Source organism: Bubalus bubalis, chromosome 6 (assembly GCF_019923935.1).
Source record: "Bubalus bubalis isolate 160015118507 breed Murrah chromosome 6, NDDB_SH_1, whole genome shotgun sequence".
Lineage (NCBI taxonomy): Eukaryota > Metazoa > Chordata > Mammalia > Artiodactyla > Bovidae > Bubalus > Bubalus bubalis.
Genome location: NC_059162.1, coordinates 10,375,630 through 10,381,719, shown reverse-complemented (window position 1 = coordinate 10,381,719; position 6,090 = coordinate 10,375,630).

Here is a 6,090-nt window from a genome sequence, read left to right as displayed (position 1 = left end):
ATTCTTGCCTGGAGAATTCCATAGGCAGATGAGCCTAGCAGGCTACAGTCTGTGGGGTTGCAAAGAGTCAGACACAACTGAGTGACTGAGAGGAATTGACCTTATAAGCATTGGTTTATTTCTGGGCTTTCTAGTCTGTTCCATTGGCCTATGTATCTGTTTTTGTGCTGGTACCACACTATTTGGGTTACTATAGCTTTATGGTGTAGTTTGAAATTGGAAAGCATGGTATCTCCAGCTTTGTTCTTTCTCAAGATTTCTTTTGACTATTTGCAATCTTTTGTGCTTCCATACAAATTTTAGAATTATTTGTTATACTTCTGTGAGAAATTCTATTGGTATTGATAGAAATTCCATTGAATCTAGAGACTGCTTTGGGTAATATTGCAATTTGGACAAAATTATTCTTCTACTCCATAAGCTATACCTTTCCACTTATTTGTATCATCCTCAATTTCTTTCGTTAATGTCCTATAGTTTTCAGAATACAGGTATTTGACATCCTTGGTTCATTTATTTCTATTTCATTCTTTTGGATGCAATGGTAAATTGGTTTTCTTAATTTTGCTTTCTGATAGTTCTATATTAGTGGATAGAAGCACAATGGATTTCTGTATATTCTTATACTGCTACTTTACTGGATTCATTAATTAATTCAAATAGTGTTTTGGTGTAGTCTTTAGGGCTCTCTCTATATAGGATCATGTCATCTACAGTGACAGTTTTACTTTTTCTTTTCCAATTCAGGTTCCTTTTATTTCTTTTTCTTTTCTGATTGTTGTGGCTAGGATTTCCAATACTGTATCAAATAAAAATGGTAAGAAAGGACATCCTTGTTTTGTTTCTGATATTTGAGGAGTTGATTTCAGCTTTTCACCATAGAGTGTGATGTTGGCTGTGGATTTGTCATATATGGCTTTTTTATGTTAAGGTATTATGTTAAAGTATGGTCTCTCTATACCTACTTTGTTTGGAGTTATTATCATAAATGAATGTTCGATTTTTTCAAATGCTTTTTCTTCATCTCCTTTGTTTTGTTAATGTGGTATATCACATTGGTTGATTTATGGATGCTAAGCCATACTTAAATTCCTGGAATGAATCCCACTTGAACATGGTGTATGATGCTTTTAGTGTGTGTTGAGAATTTTTACATCTAAGTTTATCTGGGATATTGGCCTGTAATTTTCCTTTTTGTGATGCCTCTGTCTAGATTGGGAAGTAGGGTAATGTTGGTTTAATAAGAGTTTTAGAGTATGGCTTCCTCTTCAATTTTCTAGAATAATTTGAAAAAGATAGGTGTTAACTCTTCTTAAAATGTTTGGTAAGATTCACTTGTGAGGTCATCAGAACCTGGACTTTTGTTTTTGGGGAATTTTTGATTAATGATTTAATGTCATTACTCTTCATTACTAATTTCATTAATCTATTAAGATTTTCTACTTCTTCATGATTCAGTCTTGATAAATTATGTACTTCTAGGTGTTTATCTATTTTTTCTAGGTTGTCTAATTTGTTTACATCTTAGTGTTCATAATATTTTCATGATGCTTTGTGTTTCCATCATGTCAGCTGTAACTTCTCCTCTTTCATTCTGATTTTATTTATTTGGACTCTCTTTTCTTCTTGATGAGTCTGGCTAAAGGTTTGTTGATTTTGTTTATCTTTTCAACAAAGCAATTCTTACCTTCATTGACTTTTTTCAATTGTCTTTTTAGTCCGTATCATATTTATTTCTACTCTGCTCTTTATTATTTCCTTCCTTTTATTAACTTTGGATTTTAGGTGTTCTTCTTTGTCTTGTTCCTTTGTGTGTCATATTAGGTTATTATATATTTGATGTCTTTCTCATCTCTTAATGTAGGCTTGCATCATTTTAAACTTCCCTATTAGAAGTTTGCTGAGCTTGCTGTGTCCCATGGATTTTGGAAAGTTATGCTTCAGTTTTCATTTGTCTCAGATATTTTTTATTTGTATGGATAAGGAAGGGAAGAGTGATTACTGTGAAATATATTCAGATCCTTCTCCATAACAGAGACCTACATGTCAAGGAAAACAACTGTGCCATATAGCCTTATCATAGGTCGGGGAAGGAAATCATCTCCAGCCTTCTTTTATCAATGAAGTCTTTGGGGTCAGGAACATAGTTAACAGAGATCAGGACTTCAAGGAAATAGATAGGGAATTCCGTAAGGGAGTAAAGACCTGGAGAAAATATCTACACTACTGGAGAAACACAAATGAAGGTCATGACGCTGAGACACTGGCCCACTTAAAGATGAAATTTGATAGGAAGATCCTAGAGTAACCTTCTCCCCACACTTTACCACACAAACAGGGGGCCAGTGCAATAGCAGTGAATTACAACCGAGTGCTACAAGACACAAACTCTACAAAGAGAGAGAGAAAAACAAAAAAGGACACTAGAGGAATTTGAAGCCTCTGGTCCGATTAATATAAATCCTCACTTTATATTAATGTATAAAACATTAAAGTCCTATTTATATCACTTCCTATTACTCAGTACAACATGACTAGCTTTTAACAAAAAATTACCAAGTCAAGCTGAAAGAAAAGAAAAACAGTCTGAAAAGATGAACCAAGCATCAGAACAAGATTCAAATATATCAATGTTGAAAGTATCAGAAAATAACTATGGGAATTTTAGGTATACATTAAGCACTCTAGAGAAAATGGACTTTCCTGTGGCTCAGATGCTTAAGAATCCACCTGCAGCTGGGGAAACCTGGGTTAGATCCCTGGGTAGGGAAGATTCCCTGGATAAGGGAATGAAAACCTACTCCAGTATTCTTGCCTGGAGAATTCCATGAACAGAGGAGCCTGATGGGCTACAGTTTATGGGATCACAAGGAGTTGGACATAACAGTGACTAACACTTTCCCTTTAACTTTCTAAAGGAAAAAAGTAGACCATATGCAAAAACAGATAATGTGAATAGAAGGTCTAAGAAAGAATAAAAATAAATTCTGTAAATCAAATACAAAGTAATAGAAATGAAGAATATCTTCCATCTGGTCATGATTAGACTGCACAAATATCAAGAAAGGAATTACTGAGCTTGGAAATTTGTCAATAGAAACTTCCCAAACTGAAATGTAAACAGAAAACATATGTGTAACTGAAATACCAAAAGGAGAAGGAAGAAAGGATATAACAGATGATGTTCATGAAGTAATGTTGCCTGAGAACTTTCTAAAATTGATGTGTGCCATGCTTAGTCACTTAGTCGTGTCTGACTCTTTGTGACCTCATGGACTGTAGCCTACCAGGCTCCTTTGTCCATGGGGATTCTCCAGGCAGGAATACTGAAGTGGGTCACCATGCGCTTTTCCTAATAGGTGTCAAATAACAAATCCAGGAATCTCAAAGAATGCCAAGCAGGATAAATACCATCCCTTTCACCAAATAAAAACAAACAAACAAAAACACTTAGGGATATTATATTCCAACTGCAGAAAACCAAGGACAAAGAAAAAAATCTTGAAAGAAGTCGGAGGAAAAAACACCTTACCTACAGAAGAACAAGGATAAGCATTAATACAGATTTCTTGTCAGAAATCATACAAACAAGAAGAAAGGAGTGTGGAATATTCAAAGTTCAAAGAAAAAATTTCATCCACTTAAATATCAAAATAGAGCAAAATTATTCTTCAAAACTGAAAGAGAAATAAACACTTTTTCAGACAAACAAAAACTGAGAATTCATTGCCATCAGATCTGCCTATTAAGAAATGTTAGAAGAAGTTCTTCATGAAGAAGGAAAATTATATAGGTCAGAATAAAGGATCAATATAAACAAAGGAAGACCAGGGAGAATAAATAAAAGTGTATAAAATATAATATTTCATTTTCTTATTCTCAGTTGATCTAAAAGATAGCTACTTATTTAAAGCAAAAACAGTAACAATTAGTGGAAGGAATGATAGGAATATCACAAGTGACAGAAGGGAGGAACTGGAGATACTCTAAGGCAGGGGTCCCCAGCCCCTGTGCCATGGACTGCTGTTGGTCCATGGCCAGTTAGGACCTGGGCTGCACAACAGGAGCTGAGAGATAGGCAAGCTAGCCAGCAAAGCTTCATCTGTATTTACAGCCTCTCCCTGTTGTCAGATCAGGGGCATTATATTCTTATAGGAATTCAGACCCGACTGTGAACTCTCCATGCGAGATCCAGGTTGGGCACTCCTTATAAGAATCTAATGCCTCATGATCCGAGATGGAGCTCAGGAAGTAATGCTAGCACAGGAAAGTACCTACAAATCCACATTACCATTAGCAGAGAAGTTTGACTGCACAGAGACCATAATAAATCAAGTGTTTGCACACTGCTTACCAAAACCCTATCAGTGAGTGGCAACTGAAGAAAGCTAGTGGAAGTGATGAAATTCCAGTTGAGCTATTCTAAATCCTAAAAGATGATGCTGTGAAAGTGCTGCACTCAATATGCCAGCAAATTTGTAAAACTCAGCAGTGGCCACAGGACTGGAAAAGGTCAGTTTTCATTCCAATCCCAAAGAAAGACAATGCCAAAGAATGTTCAAACTTCTGCACGATTGCACTTATCTCATACACTAGCAAAATAATGCTCAAAATTCTCTAAGCCAGGCTTCAACAGTTTGTGAACCATGAACTTCAGATATTCAAGCTGGATTTAGAAAAGGCAGAGGAACCAGAGATCAAATTGCCAACATCAGTTGGATCACTGAAAAACCAAGAGAGTTCCAGAAACATCTATTTCTGCTTTACTGACTACACCAAAGCCTTTGACTGTGTGGATCACAACAAACTGTAGAAAATTCTTACCAGACCACCTGACCTCCTGACAAATCTTTGTGCAGGTCAAGAAGCAAGTTAGAACTGGACATGGAACAACAGACTGGTTTCAAATAGGGAAAGGAGTACATCAAGGCTATATTGTCACTCTGCTTATTTAACTTATATGCAGAGTACATCAGGCAAAATGCAGGCTGGGTGAAGCACAAGCTGGAATCAAGATTGCCGGGAGAAATATCAATAACCTCAGATATGCAGATGACACCACCCTTATGACAGAAAGTGAAGAAGACCTAAAGAGCCCCTTGATGACAGTGAAAGAGGAGAGTGAAAAAGTTGGCTTAAAACTTAACATTCAGGAAACTAAGATCATGGCATCTGGTCCCATCACTTCATGACAAATAGACGGGAAAACAATGGAAACAGTGACAGACTTTATTTGGGGGTGCTCCAAAATCACTGCAGATGGTGACCACAGCCATGAAATTGAAAGACGCTTGCTCCTTGGAAGAAATGTTATGACCAACCTAGATAGCATATTAAAAAGCAGAGTACTTTGCCAACAAAAGTCCATCTAGTCAAATCTACGGTTTTGGCAATAGTCATGTATGGATGCCAGAGGTGGACTATAAAGAAAACTGAGCACTGAAGAATTGATGCTTTTGAACTGTGGTGTTGGAGAAGACTCTTGAGAGTCCCTTGGACTGCAAGAAGATCCAACCAGTCCATCCTAAAGGAAATCAGTCATGAATATTTATTGGAAGGACTGATGCTGAAGATGAAACTCCAATACTTTGGCCACCTGATGTGAAGAACTGACTCATTTGAAAAGACCCTGATGCTGGGAAAGATTGAAGTTAGGAGGAGAAGGGGATGACAGAGGATAAGATGATGGGATGCCATCACTGACTCAATGGACATGAGTTTGAGTAAGCTCCAGGAATTGGTGATGGACAAGGAAGCCTGGTGTGCTGCAGTCCATGGGGTCACAAAGAGTTGGACACGACTGAGCAACTGAGCTGAACTGAACTAGTGACAGCCTTTAAGTCAGAATCTGATACTTATCTTAGTCTGCACATGGCCCTCCCATGATTTTATTCACCACTACTGTCCATGCCTCTTTCCCACACTGTGCACTTGGTCTCAGCCACAGTTTTGGTAAGTCCATGAGCTAACCATAGCCAAAATGAATCAGAAAACAAACATCACTGGAAAGCTTCTTTGTAAAGGGGGAAAGACCCAATGATGAGACAGAAGAAGACTCTGCTGCTGCGTCTAAGTTGGTTCAGTCATGTA